At 35.4% G+C, this 25,305-nt stretch overlaps 1 long non-coding RNA gene and 1 pseudogene across 1 annotated transcript; one reads left to right on the top strand and one right to left on the bottom strand.

Moving 5' to 3' along the window:
- LOC130048702 (uncharacterized) overlaps positions 1-6,351 on the bottom strand; it is a 6,977-nt pseudogene extending 626 nt beyond the window's left edge.
- Positions 6,352-23,553: 17,202 nt separating this feature from the next.
- On the top strand, positions 23,554-25,066 carry LOC125653559 (uncharacterized). Its single transcript, XR_007361956.2, has 2 exons — positions 23,554-23,888; positions 24,546-25,066. It is a non-coding gene; the product is annotated as an uncharacterized LOC125653559 (long non-coding RNA).
- The last annotated feature ends 239 nt before the right edge of the window (positions 25,067-25,305 follow it).

The raw sequence follows: 25,305 nt of genomic DNA, 5'->3' as shown, positions 1-25,305 counted from the left end.
CTGGGAATCAATCTACACAATCACTTAACCTGGAGACATACTGTCGCACCTAAAACAAATATGAAAATTCTTGATTTTAATAGATAAATAAATTATAAACCATGTGTTCAGAGCCATTCACTATTTTTTTTATGTAAAAGTACATGTATTTCACTTAGATATTTAGTACAAGCTGTTAAAAACAGTAATGAAATTCAAGTAATGCTTTGGGGTATATGTAGAATTTTTTCATCATTTCAAAAAATGAATGCACATAACTAGCACAGTATAATATTTACTTTTAACATGTTTAAAGAACTGACTAATTATCAATCCTGACAACAATTTTGTTAAACTAATCAAAATGGATTTTGCTTTCCGACACGACTGTCAAGGGAAAGTTTGTTTAACATGTTTAAGGAAATAATTTCACTATATGTTACTATATAGCTTTAATTAAATTAATTAAGTAACTAAACTCTCAGTAGATAATTAATGAAAGAGAAAATAAAAATTCATTCTTGGGCAAAAATTTGAGATCAGAAAAAAGATGCCTTATGCGGCATTTAAGAGAGAAAATTGACAGTAAACACACCTACCTCAAAATACACGTGGGTTTCACATGTTGACAAACATCCAGGAAGTTGCATCATGTGCACCTGAAAAAAGAATTCCCTTTAATTCAGTGGGACAATTCCAATAAAGTTATAGTATTCCTAGTAAATGAGCCCAAAATAATGTAGGCCTAAAATAGGATGCCGAAAAAAGAAAACAAGAGGCCCATGGGCCACATCGCTCACCTGAGTCACCTTGGTCCATATCAGAAGATTTTCCATATCTATTTGCATGTAAAACTGTAGTCCCTATTATGGCCCCAAACCTACCCCTGGAGGCCATGGTTTTTGCAAACTTGAATCCACACTATGTCAGAAAGCTTTCATGTAAATGTGAACTTCTTTGGCCCAATGGTTCTTGGGAAGAAGATTTTTAAAGATTTTCCCTATATATTTGTATGTAAAACTTTGATCCCCTATTGTGGCCCCATCCTACCCCAGGGGGGGGCATGATTTTAACAAACCTGAATCTGCACTATATCAGAAAGCTTTCATATAAATCTCAGCTTTTCTGGCTTAGTGGTTCTGGGAAGAAGATTTTTAAAGATTTTCTCTATATATTTGTATGTAAAACTTTGATCCCCTATTGTGGCCCCATCCTACCCCAGGGGGGCATGATTTTAACAAACCTGAATCTGCACTATATCAGAAAGCTTTCATATAAATCTCAGCTTTTCTGGCTTAGTGGTTCTGGGAAGATTTTTAAAGATTTTTCCTATAAATTTGTATGTAAAACTTTGATGCCCCCCTTGAGGCTCCATCCAATCCCCGGGGTCCATGATTTTAACAAACTTGAATCTGCACTATATCAAAAAAAAAAAAAGAAACGAAAAAAAAAACGAAAAAAAAAACAACCAAACAACAACAAAAAAAACTTTCACCCCCTATTGTGGCCCCATCCGATCCCCGGGGGCCATGGTTTTAACAATTTAGGATCTGTACTATATCAGGAAGCTTTCATATAAATCTCAGCTTTTCTGGCTCAGTGGTTCTTGGGAAGAAGATTTTTAAAGATTTTTCTTATATATTTGTATGTAAAACTTTGACCCCCTATTGTGGCCCCATCCGACCCCCGGGGGCCATGATTTTAACAATTTAGAATATGTACTATATCAGGAAGCGTTCATATAAATCTCAGCTTTTCTGGCTCAGTGGTTCTTGAAAAGAAGATTTTTAAAGATTTTTCCTATATATTTGTATGTAAAACTTTGATCCCCTATTGTGGCCCCATCCTACGCCACCGGGGGCCATGATTTTAACAATTTAGAATCTGCATTATATAAGGAAGCTTTCATATAAATCTCAGCTTTTCTGGCTCAGTGGTTCTTGAGAAGAAGATTTTTAATAATTTTCCCTATATATTTGTATGTAAAACTTTGATCCCCTATTGTGGCCCCATCCGACCCCCGAGGGCCATGATTCTAACAATTTAGAATCTGCACTACCTAATAAAGCTTATCTATAAATTTCATCTTTTCTGGCCCAGTGGTTCTTGAGAAGAAGATTTTTTAATGACCCTACCCTATTTTTACCTTTTCTTGATTATCTCCCCTTGGAAGGTGGCCTGGCCCTTTATTTTAACAATTTAGAATTCCCTTTACCTAAGGATGTTTTGTGCCAACTTTGGTTGAAATTGGCCCAGTGGTTGTTGAGAAGAAGTTGAAAATGTGAAAAGTTTACAGACGGACGGACGGACGCCGGAATACAGGTGATCAGAAAAGCTCATTTGAGCTTTCAGCTCAGGTGAGCTAAAAAGAACAGAAATTCTCTCTATATATAGAACTACAATTGACTAAGTTCATTTTGATTGGCTATTTCCTTGCGTAAGACCTTTAAGATGACTAAAAGTTAATGAAATTAAATGAAATTTGCAGAAAAATGTCTATTAGTTATTTATCTCTCATATACTAGCGCATCAAAATCTATTTTTGATCCTAAGGGATGAAAAATAGGAGATAACTCTTCCAAACAGATTGCAGAATTTTAGGCTAAATTTCTGGTCAAATTGATCTCCAGTATATCATTTTCAAAACACAAAAAAATCTAATGAGTGAATTATTTCGGAAAAAATTTGGAATGATATGCAAGCTGAGATGTTGGAGTTTGTGTCCATCTGCATAAAAGTTTTTTCCACTCTAATTAACAAGCCCTAATTTACTAAGAAACAGGAAGTTTACTGATTTATAAGGAAGTAATTAGCAAAAAATTGTCAATCTTAATTCTAAACAAAGTCAGGGACTGGAAAAAATGGTGTCAAGAAAGACTTCAATGACGTACCATGGAGCTTTGATAACAGTGATCACTGATAAATGGCTGGTGATTAAGATAAGTGGTTCTTTAGCAGTAGGGAGTGATGAGGCTTTTCCATCAGTCATCAAAGAATGGAGTTTCTCTTAGAAGACCAGGCAGCTCTAAAATAAATAAACAAGATAAAAATTTACAATACATAAACATGCACACCACAACACAATAGCATATTCTTAGAAAAGGTCTGCAAGTGTACAGTTAAATAATAATCATGCCAAAGAAGGGACCAAAGTGGTTGCATCAACATCAATTCAAAAAAGGAAGTATTCCTCACAACAAGGGCCAGCATAGTACAGGGACCACCAGCCCAGTCCAATCTCTAGTACCCATAAGAAGGCTAAGTAAAGAAGAGTTTCAGGATGTTGTATGGCCACAGAAGAATGGAATGTTTGCAGTTACTGATGCTGAGAGCCGAAGCAGTGAAATGAAGATTTTGCGACCCGGACCAAGTGAAGTCCAGCCTGTAGACTCCAACATGGACGCTGTGTCAGATGACCCAAACTCAAAACCATACAAAGTACTTCACCAAGAGAAGACTGCTAAATTGTGGAATAATGCATTTAAAGAACACTCACAGAAGTTTCCAGACTTTAATGGTTCACTGGACTGGAACAGCATGGGGAGGAAAAACGAGGCCTGGCATGGATCCTTTCCATCCGATGTAAGAAGTGCCACTATACAAGTCGCCGTGAAAAGCTGTATGAAGAGGTGGGGAGATCCAGAAGGGGACGCAGAGCTGCACAGCTAAATGTGGCTATGGCTGTCGGTCACATGGGTACCAGCCTTACTACAGAGGGTATGCGTGGTATGCTTCTTGGCGCAAATATTGAACCAGCATCAGCTACCAACATGCAGCAGACCTGCAACAAAGTGGGAAAAATTATCACAGATGTGAATAAAACCAGCATGAAGAAAATAAGGCAGGCAGGGTGATGACCATCCACTAGACATTTCCCATTATACCAGTGATGGGGATAGTGCCGCTGCATCCGGGGCATCTGAAAAACAAGAACATGTCATCGAAAACCTTAAAGACTTGCGTCATTTCTTTGACTCTCAAAGAAAACAGACAGCTAAGGCGCTGTTCAGCAGTCACATGTTTCCCGGAAGATCCAAAGCCATAAAAGAATACATGCAGAGATTTGCCTTAGATCTGAAGCTTCGAAGTAGGACAGAGTACGAGAATTGCTACAAACACTACTCCGGAGACTTACCTTTGATGAAGCGGGCTATGTCTACTGCTGTCCGTTCTATCATAAGCTGCTACCAAGGACAGTGCGGGAAATCCTGTCAACTTCATTCCTTTTCCTGTCGCGGACTGAAAAGCAAGAAGTGAAAATCTTCAGTGTTGCCTAGTGACTTTGAATTAAACATGACAGAAGAAGACAAATGTTTGTTAAAAGACTGTATAAATTTGACTTTAGGACCAAATAATCTTGATAAAATTAAATATCATACTTCTACACAAAAATCTGAATCTGTGATTAGGGCATATTAAAAATCAAATCCAAAATGTATTACAAGTAGTAGAAATTTTGAAAGTAGAATACATACAGTTGTGCACTCACTGAATGGTTGTCTTGGAAAATCAACATTGGAACTTTGTGAATCTGTAGGGGCACCTGTTGTAAAAGGAAGTAGAGTGGTCCATCATCTAAAACAACAACAAAAAAAGGCAAAATTACTTTAAAATGAAACAAAAACTTTTAAAATATAAATATCAACGAAAATACTACAGATCTAAGAGATATCAGCTCTAAGATAAAAAATCAAAAGACACTTACAGTAAATCACTAACAGATCCAAAATTAAAAAGGAAGTTGTAAGTGTGAAAAAAGGGCGGGGGCATTGAAGATGTGTATCATTTGTGTATGTAATTTAAATGTATGAAATTTGTATTTAATACATATTCTGTAAATTATGTTGCATGTAATAAATGTTATGTTTTATCATGCACTGTTTCTATTCAACTGCGTCTATGAGGATATGTATAAATGATGTATAATCGTATTGTACAATGTGACATTTTCTTATACGAGGAAGTCTGTACAAGTAAATTTGTTCTATTTTTTATTATTCATTTTAATAAAGTTATTTAAAATAATTATCAAGTATTTCTTACCTGTCTGATGAACACAACAAAGGTTACAGAGGTGATTGGTAGAAATACGGGTATACGGGTGTCAAAACTCTCTGTTGATGACATGACAGCATCCTGCATTGTTTATCCACCATTATTGATCTTTAACAGGGGAGGCTACTCCTGAAATCAGAGAAATTGCAGTCAAAATGAACGTTACCTGTTACTCTTAGGGTCTCACACAACAGGGTTCGAAATTAACTCATGTCCGTAAGTCCGAGACTAGTAAAAAACGTGTCGGACTAGTGAACTCTCTAGAGCACTAATCCGTACGGACTAGTGAAAATCCGGAAATCAATCTTGAATATGGTAAAGATTTTTAGCAAGATTTGTCCGAGTCTCTTAGATATTTGAACTTATGGTCGATTAATTACCTGCATGGTTAAGTGTTTGCGTGACTATGACATCCTGAGCTTCCAAACACATGGAGTGCATTCGGGACCGCCGTTCTTCGAACGTGCACAAATTGTCAAATTCCTGCCGATTCCGAACGCCGAGTACACATCACGAGAACGTATTCTAGGTGCAAGAATTGCAAGTAGTGTGGTCTGAGAACATGCACGTTTGTATGCACATGTTCTCGTCATTCGCGACTCTAACACAGTAGTTCATAACACTATAGCTCATGACTTGGTCAATCGAGTGAATTTTATTGACTTTATTGATAAAATTTCAAACTCCTGTGGCTCTAAGATCTGAGCACCAAAACAACAGGAATGTCGATCTCGAGCGCACTTATGGATGTTTATAATAGGATTAACTCGGAGGTTAATATTGTATGCTTCTGAAGATCTTGAATGCGAAATAAAATATGGTGGTCTCTTTCTTCTGTAGGTGTCAGAAATTGAATTGATTGCAACTGTGATGTGTTTGGTTTCATTAAATACTGTTGAATAAAATTAAGATCATTTAATATGATGTACTGGACGGACTAGTGAAATGCTTTGCGGACTAGTGAACATCAACAGTGACTTGTCCGTACGGACTAGTGCTTGAAAAAGTTAATTTCGAACCCTGCACAAGGAAATAATTTCACTGTATGTTACTATATAGCTTTAATTAAATTAATTAATTAAATAGACTGTCATCAGATAATTAATGAAAGAGAAAATAAAGATTAATTCTTGGGCAAAAATTTGAGATCAGAAAAAAGACGCCTTATGCGGCATTTAAGAGAGAAAATTGACAGTAAACACACCTACCTCAAAATACACGTGGGTTTCACATGTTGACAAACAGACTACACACCATCCAGGAAGTTGCATCATGCGCACCTGAAAAAAGAGTTCCCTTTAATTCAGTGGGACAATTCCAATAAAGTTATAATATTCCTAGTAAATGAGCCCAAAATTAATACTGTAGGCCTAAAATAAGATGCCAAAAAAGAAAAAAAGGAAAAGAAATTGTCTATATATATATATATGTAACAGGAAAGGAGAAAATGTATGGCTGGACTGGGAATCGAACCCGGGACTCCTGCATCACTAATCAGGTGCTCTACCGACTGAGCTACCCAGGCCGATATCCACGGCCAGAACCATTACATTCCTCCCTCCTTAAATTGTCTTCGCCCTCGAAGACGCAACCCAAGTTCTTATTTGCCCCTGGGAGGACTTTCACCTCCAAGTCCAGGGGTGGTCAACGGCACCAAATCTGTAACAGGAAATGAAAAAATGTATGGCAGGACCGGGAATCGAACCCGGGACCCCTGCATCACTAGTCAGGTGCTCTACTGACTGAGCTACCCAGGCCGATATCCACGGCCCAAACCATTACATATAGAACTACAATTGACTAAATCATTTTGATTGGCTATTTCCTTGCGTAAGACCTTTAAGTGTATATTAATTGTAAACTTTGGCAGCATGAAGTGTGCATTTATGACTGAGAGAGAGAATAATTTAACTCTAGAGGCTAGCTTATAAATCATTAAAGATAAAATATTTTAACATTTATGACATTTGAGAAAGGTAATAATGGCTTAGAAAACTTTTTTTTTGGTAATTATGGTCACCTTTTTTTAAACATTAAACTTTATGACTCAACACTATACCAAGGTTAAAAATTTTTCTCTTGACAAACATATTTATCCATATGATATAATTTTGTAAACAAATGTTTGCAACTCATGTATTCATTCCAGAATATGCTTGTTTAAGTTTTGGGGTGCTCTAATCCAACATACCTCTAACTCTAACCCCTGCTTTTATATTGTGACATGTGTGGGTTTAGAGTCAGAGGTATCACAGATTTGGAGTGCTCAGAATATGTATTATGGGCACTTATGAATAAAATTGGGGGGGGGGGGGGGGGGGGGGGGGGGGGGGGGGGGGGGGGGGGCAATACTACATGAACTTGGTTGCCCCTGAAATTTTTTTTGGAAAGTTTGTGCATGGGGCATTTCCGTTTTGGGACAAAGCGACATAGTAACCATTCAACATAAACAATATTTATAGTATTCTAGCCTGTGTATTGTTGAACTTTTGCATATTTTGTTTAAAGAATGACAGACAAAAGACTAATAAGGATTTGTAACAAATTCTTTTATCTTCATTCAAAAGTGGTAAAGTGGTTAGACAGTATCTTTCAAGAGTCATGAAATAAGGGACTCCTTACATAGTCCGAGATAACATACATACATGCATGATGTTTAACATTTCATTGTGTAAAAACATTGCATTTTGTTAATTATTTAAATAAATTGCACATTAAATATCAAAATCGGAAAAAAGCCTGGAAAACGTCAGATATTTCGGACTACTCCTTATAATGTGAATGAATTTTGTCATTGAGTGAATGAAGACCGAACATATAAACAAGGTCTCATGTCACGCAAAAAAGATCTCCCCTTTCAGTGAACCTAGGACAGCAGAGAATAAATCTAAATTTGCACTCTCCTAATAGCATTGGTGGAGTCTATGAATGAAAATTTCACGAGGGATTCGAATTTTAACAAACAAATACACCTCTCCCACTAAAAACAAACTTTTAAAAAAATAGTAAAATTACAAGTATTTATAATGTAAAAGCTAAATCATGGGGAATTTGAGAATGTCATTAGAAAGCTTAAGAACACAGTATCGACATTAAATAAAAATCAGTGTGCGTGTACGCAAAATACTGACATTTTAATACCACCCTATATCTGTCTGTGTGGATTTTAGATAAGTAAAACGTTCTAACCTTTCTAGCAACGTCCAATTCCATCACACATTAAAGTGTCACCATTAACTTTTCCTTACTAGTTACAATATCACTGGGGACAGTTTATAAATATATCTGCACTGTATCTTTATGTGTTTATCAATCCATTGCAAATATGACCGTCAGAATTTTCTCGTAGTCGAAACATGGTAAACGATTCAGACAACAATATATCCTTCGTTAGTATTGACTAATGCTCCAAGTGCGTAATCGAGGGCAGTTCATGTGCTCGTAGCTGTACAATGAATATACATGTCTACATACGGTGATAAAATGTACACATCACAATTTGATTTCGCCATTCTCTGGCCTTCCCACAATGCCTCTCGTGAATGTTTACATCCAGGAGGCCCCGTAAAGACTTGCTCTGCACTGATAACATACATACATACATGATGTTTAACAGTTCATCGTGTAAAAACATTGCATTTTGTTAATTATTTAAATAAATTAAAAAAGAGAAGTCGAATCAAAACAATGTATCTAAATCAACTATCTAAGCACTACACAAGCATGAGGCCCCGAAACAGCTTGGCGGGCTTGTACAGACAACTTGTTCCTGTACGATTCTCACACATTTCTTTTATGAAATAGAAATAAATATAGCACAAAGCTTGTTTCTTATCATACCAAATGACAAGATTTGATATCCTAAAGATTATTTCATTCAAACTTTTTCAATATATGTCAACATTTTTAAGTATTAAAAAAAACACGTTTATGAGCTGCTGACCCCTAAATATAGGGGCCAGCCCCTTTTTCTTGATTTCATTCGAAAGCTCTTGTAATTACACACAACTTTTGCTCTATATGTCTTACCAAATTACTACCAGCTTAAAAGATATTACACAAAAAGCAACAAAATTCTATGGGAAAAAAATTCTCAAAATTTGCCATCACATAGCTTCTGAAGTTAAAAAGTTCAGCCAATAATTTTAACTTCCTGCACAACTACAATACCTTACCTACATTTTCTCCAATTTTCTCGCTGATATCATTTGTAGTTTCTGAGATTTCTGCTGGACAAAGACCCCCCCCCCCGAAATTCAATTAAAGGGCAATAACTCGTAAACGGAGGTACATATCAAAAATTTGAAAAAAAACGTTTTTAGGTCTTAATGCAATGTATCTACACTGAAAGTTTCATAATAATCAGATAAAAGGTTTCCGAGATATCGCCTGTACAAAAAAAGCGGGAAAAAAATAAAATAATAACTAGACACGATCTCGTTGCGAGCAACGAGTAGGTCTTCCGTCCGATTTGTTGATGCACTCGGAATTAAAAAAAAAAAAAAAAAAAAAAGACAAATGAGTCCCAATTTAGTTTCCGACTTTAAGACACTTTAGATATAATCAATTTTTCATATCATAAGCTTCTGAAGCAAAGTTGCGGTGAAATTCGTTTGCAATTCGACTCTCCAGGCGAGCCATAAGGCCCGCGGGCCTATTTCTTGATGTCATTTGTTAGCCCTCTATAGACTCAACAACTTTAGTTCTATATGTCTTTACAAAATATTTACCTGTAAAAAGTTATTGAGATCGACCGATATCGACAAAAAATCGACTCTACAGGCGAGCCATTAGGACCATAGGCCTATTTCTTGATATCAATCGATAGATCTATTACAAGTTTTTGAAATCGACTGATATCGACAAAAATCGACTCTACAGGCGAGCCATGAGGCCCACAGACCCATATTTTGATATTGATCGATAGGCTATGACACATTGAACAACTTTTGTTCAATAATGCTTTTCAAAAAATATGTCGTTTTAAAGATATGAGGCGTCAAATATTTACGATTTTGGCCCTTAAAATCTCTAATTACGTAACATATGACCTACTTTTTGATTTGATAAGATCAAGCTCGTTGAGATGAACATTTCCGCTTCTACAACTTATTATAAAATATTAATAGTTTCTGAGATATTCTCAAAAACATTTGGACCCTTGTGAACCCCTAATTTAAAGGGCCAGCCCGTTTTGCTTGATATCGTAAGAAAGGCCTTGTCATTTTAAACATTTTTTGCTCAACAAGTATTTAGAAATTCTTTACCGTTCTCGAGTTATCTCTACAAGAAATATTTAGGGGCAAAACTGTAGCTCCCTAACGGGGCCACATAGGGAAAAAACGAAATGTACATATTGCTTAGATTATCATTCTGAACAACTTTTGTTCAATAATGCTTTTCAAAATATTTGTCGTTTTCAAGATATGAGGCGTCAATTATTTATGATTTTGGCCCTTAAAATCCCTTATTACGTAACATATGACCTACTTTTTGATTTGATAAGAACAAGCTCGTTTAGATGAACATTTCCGCTTCAATGACTTATTACAAAATATTAATAGTTTCTGAGATATTCTCATAAACCTTTGGACCCTTCTGGGCCCCTAATTTAAAGGGTCAGCCCCTTTTGCTTGATATCGTAAGAAAGGTCATGACATTTCAAACATTTTTTGTTCAACAAGTATTTAGAAATTCTTTACCGTTCTCGAGTTATTTCTAGAAGTAATTTTTAGGGGCCAAACTGTAGCTCCCTAACGGGGCCACATAGGGTAAAAACGAAATATGTATATTGTTCAGATCATCATTCTGAACAACTTTTGTTCTTTATTGCTTTTCAAAATATTTGTCGTTTTCGAGATACAAGGGGTAAAAAATTTATGGTTTTGGCCCTTAAAATCCCTTATTACGTAACATATGACCTAAATTTTTATATGAATAGATTTGGATTGTTGAGATGAACATTTTTTGTTCTTTGACTTATACCAAAATATTAACGATTTTTGAGATATTTGATCTAGACTTTGAGCCCTTCTAGATCCCTAATTTAAGGGGCTGGGCTAAATCTTGATATTTTCGAAAAAATCTCGTAAATGTGCACAACTTTTGTTCTACATGTCTTAACAAAATATTTGCAAGAAAAAAGATATAGGAGATCAAAGGTCAAAAATCGCCGAAATCGGCGAACAATTTTGGCATCCATTTTTTCAGGTCCAGGCGAGCGTTTAGGCAAATCGCCTCCGGTAAAATCGAATCCCCCACAAATCTTCTAAAATGTTTACTCTATCTTGTGTAGAAATTTCAAGACTCTAGCTTCAAAACTAACGGAGGAGATGTGTGGACAACAAGGCCCTTCAAAAAGTCACTAAAAGAGAGATAACTCCTGACCGGAAGTGACGTCAAGCACGAAATTTTGCAAGCAAAGTCTCGTCACCAAAAGACATCTTTCCTGAAAATTTCGTGAAAATCGATCGAGAAATGGCTGAGAAAAACGCGTGTACTACCAAGGAAAATAATAATATTAATTAACTAGACACGATCTCGTTGCGAGCAACGAGTAGGTCTTCCGTCCGATTTGTTGATGCACTCGGAGTTAAAAAAAAAAAAAAAGACAAATGAGTCCCAATTTAGTTTCCGACTTTAAGACACTTTAGATATAATCAATTTTTCATATCATAAGCTTCTGAAGCAAAGTTGCGGTGAAATTCGTTTGCAATTCGACTCTCCAGGCGAGCCATAAGGCCCGCGGGCCTATTTCTTGATGTCATTTGTTAGCCCTCTATAGACTCAACAACTTTAGTTCTATATGTCTTTACAAAATATTTACCTGTAAAAAGTTATTGAGATCGACCGATATCGACAAAAAATCGACTCTACAGGCGAGCCATTAGGACCATAGGCCTATTTCTTGATATCAATCGATAGATCTCGATAAACTGAACAACTTTTGTTCAATATGTCCTTACAAAATATTTACCAGTTACAAGTTTTTGAAATCGACTGATATCGACAAAAATCGACTCTACAGGCGAGCCATGAGGCCCACAGACCCATATTTTGATATTGATCGATAGGCTATGACACATTGAACAACTTTTGTTCAATAATGCTTTTCAAAAAATATGTCGTTTTAAAGATATGAGGCGTCAAATATTTACGATTTTGGCCCTTAAAATCTCTAATTACGTAACATATGACCTACTTTTTGATTTGATAAGATCAAGCTCGTTGAGATGAACATTTCCGCTTCTACAACTTATTATAAAATATTAATAGTTTCTGAGATATTCTCAAAAACATTTGGACCCTTGTGAACCCCTAATTTAAAGGGCCAGCCCGTTTTGCTTGATATCGTAAGAAAGGCCTTGTCATTTTAAACATTTTTTGCTCAACAAGTATTTAGAAATTCTTTACCGTTCTCGAGTTATCTCTACAAGAAATATTTAGGGGCCAAACTGTAGCTCCCTAACGGGGCCACATAGGGAAAAAACGAAATGTACATATTGTTTAGAGTATCATTCTGAACAACTTTTGTTCAATAATGCTTTTCAAAATATTTGTCGTTTTCAAGATATGAGGCATCAATTATTTATGATTTTGGCCCTTAAAATCCCTTATTACGTAACATATGACCTACTTTTTGATTTGATAAGAACAAGCTCGTTTAGATGAACATTTCCGCTTCAATGACTTATTACAAAATATTAATAGTTTCTGAGATATTCTCATAAACCTTTGGACCCTTCTGGGCCCCTAATTTAAAGGGTCAGCCCCTTTTGCTTGATATCGTAAGAAAGGTCATGACATTTCAAACATTTTTTGTTCAACAAGTATTTAGAAATTCTTTACCGTTCTCGAGTTATTTCTAGAAGTAATTTTTAGGGGCCAAACTGTAGCTCCCTAACGGGGCCACATAGGGTAAAAACGAAATATGTATATTGTTCAGATCATCATTCTGAACAACTTTTGTTCTTTATTGCTTTTCAAAATATTTGTCGTTTTCGAGATACAAGGGGTAAAAAATTTATGGTTTTGGCCCTTAAAATCCCTTATTACGTAACATATGACCTAAATTTTTATATGAATAGATTTGGATTGTTGAGATGAACATTTTTTGTTCTTTGACTTATACCAAAATATTAACGATTTTTGAGATATTTGATCTAGACTTTGAGCCCTTCTAGATCCCTAATTTAAGGGGCTGGGCTAAATCTTGATATTTTCGAAAAAATCTCGTAAATGTGCACAACTTTTGTTCTACATGTCTTAACAAAATATTTGCAAGAAAAAAGATATAGGAGATCAAAGGTCAAAAATCGCCGAAATCGGCGAACAATTTTGGCATCCATTTTTTCAGGTCCAGGCGAGCGTTTAGGCAAATCGCCTCCGGTAAAATCGAATCCCCCACAAATCTTCTAAAATGTTTACTCTATCTTGTGTAGAAATTTCAAGACTCTAGCTTCAAAACTAACGGAGGAGATGTGTGGACAACAAGGCCCTTCAAAAAGTCACTAAAAGAGAGATAACTCCTGACCGGAAGTGACGTCAAGCACGAAATTTTGCAAGCAAAGTCTCGTCACCAAAAGACATCTTTCCTGAAAATTTCGTGAAAATCGATCGAGAAATGGCTGAGAAAAACGCGTGTACTACCAAGGAAAATAATAATATTAATTAACTAGACACGATCTCGTTGCGAGCAACGAGTAGGTCTTCCGTCCGATTTGTTGATGCACTCGGAGTTAAAAAAAAAAAAAAAGACAAATGAGTCCCAATTTAGTTTCCGACTTTAAGACACTTTAGATATAATCAATTTTTCATATCATAAGCTTCTGAAGCAAAGTTGCGGTGAAATTCGTTTGCAATTCGACTCTCCAGGCGAGCCATAAGGCCCGCGGGCCTATTTCTTGATGTCATTTGTTAGCCCTCTATAGACTCAACAACTTTAGTTCTATATGTCTTTACAAAATATTTACCTGTAAAAAGTTATTGAGATCGACCGATATCGACAAAAAATCGACTCTACAGGCGAGCCATTAGGACCATAGGCCTATTTCTTGATATCAATCGATAGATCTCGATAAACTGAACAACTTTTGTTCAATATGTCCTTACAAAATATTTACCAGTTACAAGTTTTTGAAATCGACTGATATCGACAAAAATCGACTCTACAGGCGAGCCATGAGGCCCACAGACCCATATTTTGATATTGATCGATAGGCTATGACACATTGAACAACTTTTGTTCAATAATGCTTTTCAAAAAATATGTCGTTTTAAAGATATGAGGCGTCAAATATTTACGATTTTGGCCCTTAAAATCTCTAATTTATCAACATATGACCTACTTTTTGATTTGATAAGATCAAGCTCGTTGAGATGAACATTTCCGCTTCTACAACTTATTATAAAATATTAATAGTTTCTGAGATATTCTCAAAAACATTTGGACCCTTGTGAACCCCTAATTTAAAGGGCCAGCCCGTTTTGCTTGATATCGTAAGAAAGGCCTTGTCATTTTAAACATTTTTTGCTCAACAAGTATTTAGAAATTCTTTACCGTTCTCGAGTTATCTCTACAAGAAATATTTAGGGGCCAAACTGTAGCTCCCTAACGGGGCCACATAGGGAAAAAACGAAATGTACATATTGTTTAGAGTATCATTCTGAACAACTTTTGTTCAATAATGCTTTTCAAAATATTTGTCGTTTTCAAGATATGAGGCATCAATTATTTATGATTTTGGCCCTTAAAATCCCTTATTACGTAACATATGACCTACTTTTTGATTTGATAAGAACAAGCTCGTTTAGATGAACATTTCCGCTTCAATGACTTATTACAAAATATTAATAGTTTCTGAGATATTCTCATAAACCTTTGGACCCTTCTGGGCCCCTAATTTAAAGGGTCAGCCCCTTTTGCTTGATATCGTAAGAAAGGTCATGACATTTCAAACATTTTTTGTTCAACAAGTATTTAGAAATTCTTTACCGTTCTCGAGTTATTTCTAGAAGTAATTTTTAGGGGCCAAACTGTAGCTCCCTAACGGGGCCACATAGGGTAAAAACGAAATATGTATATTGTTCAGATCATCATTCTGAACAACTTTTGTTCTTTATTGCTTTTCAAAATATTTGTCGTTTTCGAGATACAAGGGGTAAAAAATTTATGGTTTTGGCCCTTAAAATCCCTTATTACGTAACATATGACCTAAATTTTTATATGAATAGATTTGGATTGTTGAGATGAACATTTTTTGTTCTTTGACTTATACCAAAATATTAACGATTTTTGAGATATTTGATCTAGACTTTGAGCCCTTCTAGATCCCTAATTTAAGGGGCTGGGCTAAATCTTGATATTTTCGAAAAAATCTCGTAAATGTGCACAACTTTTGTTCTACATGTCTTAACAAAATATTTGCAAGAAAAAAGATATAGGAGATCAAAGGTCAAAAATCGCCGAAATCGGCGAACAATTTTGGCATCCATTTTTTCAGGTCCAGGCGAGCGTTTAGGCAAATCGCCTCCGGTAAAATCGAATCCCCCACAAATCTTCTAAAATGTTTACTCTATCTTGTGTAGAAATTTCAAGACTCTAGCTTCAAAACTAACGGAGGAGATGTGTGGACAACAAGGCCCTTCAAAAAGTCACTAAAAGAGAGATAACTCCTGACCGGAAGTGACGTCAAGCACGAAATTTTGCAAGCAAAGTCTCGTTACCAAAAGACATCTTTCCTGAAAATTTCGTGAAAATCGATCGAGAAATGGCTGAGAAAAACGCGTGTACTACCAAGGAAAATAATAATATTAATTAACTAGACACGATCTCGTTGCGAGCAACGAGTAGGTCTTCCGTCCGATTTGTTGATGCACTCGGAGTTAAAAAAAAAAAAAAAAGACAAATGAGTCCCAATTTAGTTTCCGACTTTAAGACACTTTAGATATAATCAATTTTTCATATCATAAGCTTCTGAAGCAAAGTTGCGGTGAAATTCGTTTGCAATTCGACTCTCCAGGCGAGCCATAAGGCCCGCGGGCCTATTTCTTGATGTCATTTGTTAGCCCTCTATAGACTCAACAACTTTAGTTCTATATGTCTTTACAAAATATTTACCTGTAAAAAGTTATTGAGATCGACCGATATCGACAAAAAATCGACTCTACAGGCGAGCCATTAGGACCATAGGCCTATTTCTTGATATCAATCGATAGATCTCGATAAACTGAACAACTTTTGTTCAATATGTCCTTACAAAATATTTACCAGTTACAAGTTTTTGAAATCGACTGATATCGACAAAAATCGACTCTACAGGCGAGCCATGAGGCCCACAGACCCATATTTTGATATTGATCGATAGGCTATGACACATTGAACAACTTTTGTTCAATAATGCTTTTCAAAAAACATGTCGTTTTAAAGATATGAGGCGTCAAATATTTACGATTTTGGCCCTTAAAATCTCTAATTTATCAACATATGACCTACTTTTTGATTTGATAAGATCAAGCTCGTTGAGATGAACATTTCCGCTTCTACAACTTATAAAATATTATTAGTTTCTGAGATATTCTCAAAAACATTTGGACCCTTGTGAACCCCTAATTTAAAGGGCCAGCCCGTTTTGCTTGATGTCGTAAGAAAGGCCTTGTCATTTTAAACATTTTTTGCTCAACAAGTATTTAGAAATTCTTTACCGTTCTCGAGTTATCTCTACAAGAAATATTTAGGGGCCAAACTGTAGCTCCCTAACGGGGCCACATAGGGAAAAAACGAAATGTACATATTGTTTAGAGTATCATTCTGAACAACTTTTGTTCAATAATGCTTTTCAAAATATTTGTCGTTTTCAAGATATGAGGCATCAATTATTTATGATTTTGGCCCTTAAAATCCCTTATTACGTAACATATGACCTACTTTTTGATTTGATAAGAACAAGCTCGTTTAGATGAACATTTCCGCTTCAATGACTTATTACAAAATATTAATAGTTTCTGAGATATTCTCATAAACCTTTGGACCCTTCTGGGCCCCTAATTTAAAGGGTCAGCCCCTTTTGCTTGATATCGTAAGAAAGGTCATGACATTTCAAACATTTTTTGTTCAACAAGTATTTAGAAATTCTTTACCGTTCTCGAGTTATTTCTAGAAGTAATTTTTAGGGGCCAAACTGTAGCTCCCTAACGGGGCCACATAGGGTAAAAACGAAATATGCATATTGTTCACATCATCATTCTGAACAACTTTTGTTCTTTATTGCTTTTCAAAATATTTGTCGTTTTCGAGATACAAGGGGTAAAAAATTTATGGTTTTGGCCCTTAAAATCCCTTATTACGTAACATATGACCTAAATTTTTATATGAATAGATTTGGATTGTTGAGATGAACATTTTTTGTTCTTTGACTTATACCAAAATATTAACGATTTTTGAGATATTTGATCTAGACTTTGAGCCCTTCTAGATCCCTAATTTAAGGGGCTAGCCCCTAAATCTTGATATTTTCGAAAAAATCTCGTAAATGTGCACAACTTTTGTTCTACATGTCTTAACAAAATATTTGCAAGAAAAAAGATATTGGAGATCAAAGGTCAAAAATCGCCGAAATCGGCGAACAATTTTGGCATCCATTTTTTCAGGTCCAGGCGAGCGTTTAGGTAAATCGCCTCCGGTAAAATCGAATCCACCACAAATCTTCTAAAATGTTTACTCTATCTTGTGTAGAAATTTCAAGACTCTAGCTTCAAAACTAACGGAGGAGATGCGTGGACAACAAGGCCCTTCAAAAAGTCACTAAAAGAGAGATAACTCCTGACCGGAAGTGACGTCAAGCACGAAATTTTGCAAACAAAGTCTCGTCATCAAAAGACATCTTTCCTGAAAATTTCGTGATAATCGATCGAGAAATGGCTGAGAAAAACGCGTGTACTACCAAGGAAAATAATAATAATAATAATGAAGAAGAAGAACGCGAACAATAATAGTAAGGTCTTCCGCAGGAGACGGAAGACCTTAATGAAGAAGAAGAACGCGAACAATAATAGTAAGGTCTTCCGCAGGAGACGGAAGACCTTAATAATGAAGAAGAAGAACGCGAACAATAATAGTAAGGTCTTCCGCAGGAGACGGAAGACCTTAATGAAGAAGAAGAACGCGAACAATAATAGTAAGGTCTTCCGCAGGAGACGGAAGACCTTAATAAGAAACAGTAGAATAACAGAAGGGTCTTCCGAAGGAAGCTTGGAAGACCCTAATAAGAAACGGAGCAAAAACAATATGTCTCCGACACTTTGTGTTCGGAGACATAATAATAAACAGTAGAATCACTATAAGGTCTTCCGTCTGGAACAGAAGACCTTAATAATAATAAGAAGAAGAAGAAGAAACAGTAGAATCACTATAAGGTCTTCCGTGAAAAACGGAAGACCTTAATAATAAGAAACAGAATAAAAACAATATGTCCCCAAACTTTGTTTGGGGAACATAATAAGAATAATCTTAACCAGCACAATCAGTAGAAGGTCTTCCGTTGTTACGGAAGACCTTAATAAAGAACTACATTGTGGTGGCTTATGAGCCAGGTAAACAGTGCAAGTGAAGTAAACAAATAGGCGTACGTACACACACAGAACTTACGTGTCGTCAAGAAGTGGTACGTTGTTTCACTTGACGTGTGTTGTAGGCGCACATGTGTAAACAAAGCAATATATGTAAATGGAAAATGCATGTATGCATGATTGCATGATGTATATTACTTCCAAAATACATTCATTTGCCGAAAATATCCGATATATTCAATTTTCAGTTTGATATTTTTATCACTTGAGATTTGATTTAAAAAGAAAAAAGAGATTATCAAACAAATATAACAAGTCAAGAAAATTTGTATTGGCTTTGAAAAGTGTTTTATATCAACTATAACTACAAATAAGATATCTAAAATCATTCCTGTGAAATTTATGTTCAACATGTTAAATTTTAAAATTCTTATGTACCACCATAATGTGAAACACCAGTATATAGCGTAACTTGACAAAATGAACTTTATAAAACCTGTCCTTGAAAGTTATGCAGGTGTACGCAATTTTTTGTTTAGTAGTGCAGTATACCTTAGATATTATCATTATGAATCAGTGTTGTGCTGGTGTGAGTGGGATCTGAATGTTTTATCTTTTGGCATATCCAAATATTTTTCTTTTTTTTTCTTTTGGTCAAACTGCAACATACCATCTAATAAACAGTCAATGGAATTAAAAAAATATATAGCCAATTAGTCTTGTTTTAAATACATTAGAATTCACATGCACTATTGTAAAAAAAAAAAAAAAAAAAAAACCCAGATAAATAAATAAAAACCTACATGTAGTATAATTATATTTTGACATGTACCTGTGCATTTGACTGTATTTTAGAGAATTCAGTTTTATGGTATAACAAAACAAATTATACAAACACAGTGTGATTGATCCCGGTGCCTCAGCGTACATGTTTACAGTCAAGCTATCTAAATATTTTTGTCAACACAGTGTGTGCTAGTTTGGTGGGTCTGAATGACAAAATTTTGTTCATGTGAAACATGTCATTTATTAATGTAAATGACAGATAATATGCAATGGTAAATACAACTAATACTAAACAAGATATACATGATGAAACATCACAATCAACATACGTTCAATATCCACAATTATATGGCCCACCAAAGATGAGGAACTTAACACCCCCTATATAAAATATTAACTAACTTCAACATCATCAAGTTTCATCGATCAACTGTCAACTAAACTATTCGCATATCTAACACCAACACCCCCCCCCCACCCCCCCATCCTTTTGCCCCCCCCCCCCCCCCCCCCTTATAATTCAACAAATTATGCATCAGGGTGGGAGGTGGGGAAATTTTGTTTACTCTGGACTTGTCCCGCCATTAATTTTAGAAATTTCTAGAATGCGCCAATATGTGCCCTCTATATGTAAAGTTGCGTAACACAACAATCAACATCACCCCCCTTGCGCTAAACATGAACGGTACAAGAGAGATAACTCTAATAAGATACACAAGCCTACAGTTTGCCAAAAATTAGTTTATTTCATAAACTCTATTTTTTGTCAACACAGTGTGTGCTAGTTTGGTTGGTCTGAATGACAAAATCTTGTTGGTGTAAAAATGTCATTTATTAATGTAAATGACAGATAATATGCAATGGTAAATACAACCAACACACATTAAAGATGGTGAACTTAACACCCCCTAAATTGTGACACTCCTTGGCACAATACCCCCATCCACACCTCACCTGTGTTAACATAGACTTGATTTTTTTTTTACCAAACTTGATCACATAGGCATATATACATGTATGTACATTCATTAACCATATTCTGTAACCCATCTGATGTGTAGTATATCTCTTGACTGTACCCATAACCGTACACTTTTTCAAAAATAAATTATTTTACTACAATATATTGGTAATACTTTTACAAACATGCTCAACACAATTCAAATTCTAGAATGGTATAAAGTATATACACATATCTTATTCATTAACCTCTGTCTCAACCAACATTCTTTAAACGATATACCTGGCACCATGCAGACATTCAACAATCCTGTCAAAACCGTACTTGACTAATTGAGGCAAAAGGGGCCCTTGTCCCCATGATGCCCCAAAATTCAAGCTTCACTTGTAACCCCTGATCACAAAGTTCTTAAGTACCTAACACAATACCCAGTGTTTGACTTATCGAGGCAACAGAAGCCCCTGTCTCCATGATGCCCCAGAAATCAAGCAGCACCTATGACCCATTATCACACGGTGTTAACTACATTTTTAATAGAGGGATCCTGATATATTTTTAAAAGAATCTGATTGCCACTTACCCATGATTTGGATTTTGTCATCTGAGATGCCCATGTTTGCTGCCGACCTAGCTGCACCTATCCTAAAGCTATGGGTTTTATATAAACTGATATCATATCTAGCCCATAACAAAGAAAGCTGCAACTGCTGTGTAAAATATTGTCTTGTAACAGGTCCCCCCCCCCCCCCCCAAGTTCACAATACCTAGTTAATGCTTGAACTGGACACATTTTCTCATCCTGATTACTTTCAATATACAATACTTTACATGACTTTCCTTTATAATGCTTAAAGTGTTCCATACTTATTTCAGCTGCATGAATTTTACTTTGAGCATTTACCACAAACTGAATGGACTGCCTGGAAATTGTAGTTAAACTAGTTCCTGTAATTTCCCCTACTCGCAAGAAGGCGTGAAATGCTAAGAGGTGCATCGCCTTGAGTAAAACTTGTACAAATTATGCAAAACCCAAAGGTCTCATCGACTGTACTAATTTTTTCAGTATTTATGGTGTTATTGGTAACCTTGTATCATCCCTAGACTTTTGCTTTCTATACTCCTCTAAAGATTTCTTAACAACAAAGTTCTGAGGGATATCTTGAAAACCAGCCATACAATGCACATAATTTAGCATGGACAAATATGAGGCTACAGTATTATAAGCCCTGTTCTTGTGCATGCAGAAGGCCGTGAAAAGTGTTATCTTATCTACCGCTAATGGTAAAACTGTACCTTGTGGAAAATAGATTGCTAAGAAATTCATATAGCACTGAACAGCCCGACCATAATTATCAAATGATTTTTTTGACAAAGAACTTCTAATAATAGCCGTGGACAGCTGAGTTAGTGAGGCTCGACCAATATTGATATATCTGCCGGATGCTGATCCATATCTAGAGCAAGCCTTTTGAACTCCTCTATCTGAAAATGAGAAAGCATATCACCTAACACATTATTCAACGCTGGGATATGCACTGCCTCAAACTGAATATTAAACCTTAATGCCTGCACAACTAGTCTTCTAATAAGTATCACTAATTCTGAGTTCTTAGCCGTCTTTTTGTTGATGCAATGTACTACAGCAGTATTATCACAATAGAATTGAACCCATTTATTAGATAACTGGGTAGCCCAAAGCTCTAATGCTATAATGCTATAACAATTGGATAAAGTTCCCTAACAGATATATGTTTTGTTAACCATTCTGATGACCATTTCCCTGCGAACCAATGGGTTCTAAATAAATCTCCAAACCCCGCATCACTTGCATCTGTATACATCTGAGACAGATTTTTTTAGCTTGGGCTCTTGAGTCAAGCCTTTTCCATTAAAACTATCCAAGAACAATTACCAGGCCCTTAAGTCTAGCTTTGCCTCCTTATTTAGCCCCCTATTTTCGTTTGGTTGTTGTATCCCTCATGAAAATTTTAGTCTGAAATTTTCCTGAAACATTTCTGAAATTTTCCTGAAACATTCCAGAATTGTCTATCTGAATCAAGTCTGAAACAAATGTCTGAAACATGCCTGTAATTGGAACATTCCAGGCATGTTTCAGATTTGGTGTTTCAGCCAATTGCGAGTGATGTTTCAGCCAAAATTTCAGCAATGTTTCATACAGTTTTCAAACTATAAGTAAGCAAGGTTTCAGAAATATTCAGCAATTATTCAGTGCCGTTTCAGCAATTATTCAACACTGTTTCAGAAATTATTCAGCACTGTTTCAGAAATTATTCAGCACTGTTTCAGCAAATATTAAGTACTGTTTCAGCAATTATTCAGCACTGTTTCAGCAATTATTCAGTGCTGTTTCAGCAAATATTAAGTACTGTTTCAGCAATTATTCAGTGCTGTTTCAGCAAATATTCAGTGCCGTTTCAGCAATAATACCCCACCTATTCAGCAATGTTACAGCACTTATTCAGCAAGGATATGCTAGCTTTTCATCCTGCAATATACTTTAAAAAATAATCGAGACAAATATATTTCAATTTTTATTTTTCATTCAAAATATCAAGTCTTAAATTGTCTTTTTCAGGCACTACCTTTTTTATAATTTAAATTTCCATTTACTGTTTACTTGGTATTACATCCTACCGGGTCTTCCCACCTCTCTGATTAGAAATAGCTAGCTGTTGTAGGCCTTATAGTCCACTATGAGGTAATCATTCGGATTGTCATATAGATCTATATGCCTTGTCTGTATCCAACGAATTTTTAGGATAATCCACTTCTTAATTTGCTTGAATCCATCTGAAATTATACTAGCATACATGTACATTGTAAACTTAACAATGTGTTTAATCTTATAAATAATGATCGAAGTTCATATAAATTCATGATCTTAATTAATTCAACATGGAATGCTTCAAATTTATGTGATCGAAAGTTCTGATTTTTACATAGTACAGGCACTTAATTAATAGGACTATTAGGTTAACATTAACACAAAAATTCATACCTCGAACTGCTAACAAAATGACGTCGAAGATTCAGGCCAGGGAAACCAAGATCTGGAGGTTTTCATGCTTATGCATTCTCCCTCAAGGTATTTACTAAAATCTTTTCTTGGATCCTTTATACAGGAGAGTGGAATCGCATTAAATTCACCTTCACCCACTCATACAACGATGGCGTTATGATTTCAATACATGGCTGTTGATCAAACGAAATTTTTCCCGCGTTCAATACTTCCGTCTGCGATGAATATTAAACTGGTACCCTTATCGACCTCGCCTATTTCGTATGTAGGTAGCATCGATCAGCGGGGAACCAGTTTACAAATATTTAAAAAAAAATATTGTCAAAAGTATTATAGCTCTTAAAATAAAGGATATATTCCAATATTTCTCCTATAAATTTTTTTTATCGATTATTTTAATACTTTGTAATTGATTGACAACTTCCGTCAACATCAGAAGAAAACACAGAAGATGGAGGCCGGAGGGGCAGTGCAGTGAGAAGATTCTGCCTTACTTAACATGTAAGTTTCAAAACCAAAATAATATAGGCTTAAATTATGATTGAAAATGACAGTCATATAAATAAATGGCACTGGGTTTCAATTTTGAAGTAGAGGTGACTGTTTAATGAAAGTCGCCGATTTTTTTTTGATTTATTTTTTTAAACTTACGATTTTTGTTAGACCTAGGACACCCATGTTTTCTTATGTAACAGTGTGTAAAGATTTCAAGCTAAATGCACAATTGAATTTCACTGCCCACAGTTATAACAAGTAGGGATTACACACGTTGTAATTGTAAAACGACAAAGTTACGACGACCCGAATTTTCTCAACACAATTTCGCAATCTCTTGCTAGTGCCATTCTTCCATACTTTCACAATGTCTCGTAGGTTGAAAAATTCAAAAAATGCTTAATGCAGTTTTGTATTTGATTCCAATTGCAAAAATATACTATGGTAAAGCAGTTTAAGTATATCTATGACACAAAATGCTCTTGAATTCATACATTGAAATATTACGTCATTAGACCTGAATTACGATTATAAATCAAATATACAGCATGAGTAATACAGCAATAGATACTCAAGAATTTGCTTGAAATGTAGGACTGTGTGATTGTATTGTTATGGAGCCTCTAATTAATATATTCATATATTGTTATTATATTTTTTCAGTAAGTCATTCTTAGGAGAACTTCTTAGTAGATAATAAGCAGGCTGACTCTTTATAAATTGGGAAGAGGAAGGAGTCGGAACTGTACATTCTGGAGGGAGTGGCTTGTGCTGAGTTTTATTTTTTAAGGAAACTTCCATTCAACATGTTCAACAACAGAAAATTTGTGAATTAACCCACTGTAGAGTGCCAAAATCTGTTGCAACAGAATTATAGTTGCAGATTAATCTAATAGATCTGCCTGTGATGACCATGATTGGAACTATATCTTGTTTAGTAAATGGACTTAAATAATGATCAACTCCAAAAAGTACCAAAAACTGTTACAACAGAATTGCTACAGTATAGATGCCTGTGATGACCATGATGATCGAGACTAATATTTTTGATGAAGTGTTAAAGTGTATACACAGACACAAACATGGGCATAGTTAATTTGTTTTGTATTATATAATGTCCATTATGGGTTGATTTCATTGTCATGTCATATATTATGATTATAGTTTAAATAATTTATCTCCAAGGAATTTGTCTTTTCTCAGCATGATAAGTTGTCGCAATATTGCAGAGTTTCAGACAGTTTCAGCAATTTGAATGTTTCAGATGGAACTCAGCAATTTTAATTGATGTTTCAGACTGTCTCAGCAACTTGTCTGAATGTTTCAGTAATTAAGAAATGTTTCAGCAATGCTCAAGGTGTTTCAGCATATGTACTGAAACATTTTCAGCATTGATTCAGCAAGAAACATTTTAGTAAGCAAT

This window comes from Ostrea edulis, chromosome 7 (genome assembly GCF_947568905.1).
Source record: "Ostrea edulis chromosome 7, xbOstEdul1.1, whole genome shotgun sequence".
Taxonomy (NCBI): Eukaryota; Metazoa; Mollusca; class Bivalvia; order Ostreida; family Ostreidae; genus Ostrea; species Ostrea edulis.
The sequence above is the reverse complement of the archived record's forward strand: the minus strand, read 5'-3'. Positions and strand labels throughout refer to the sequence as shown.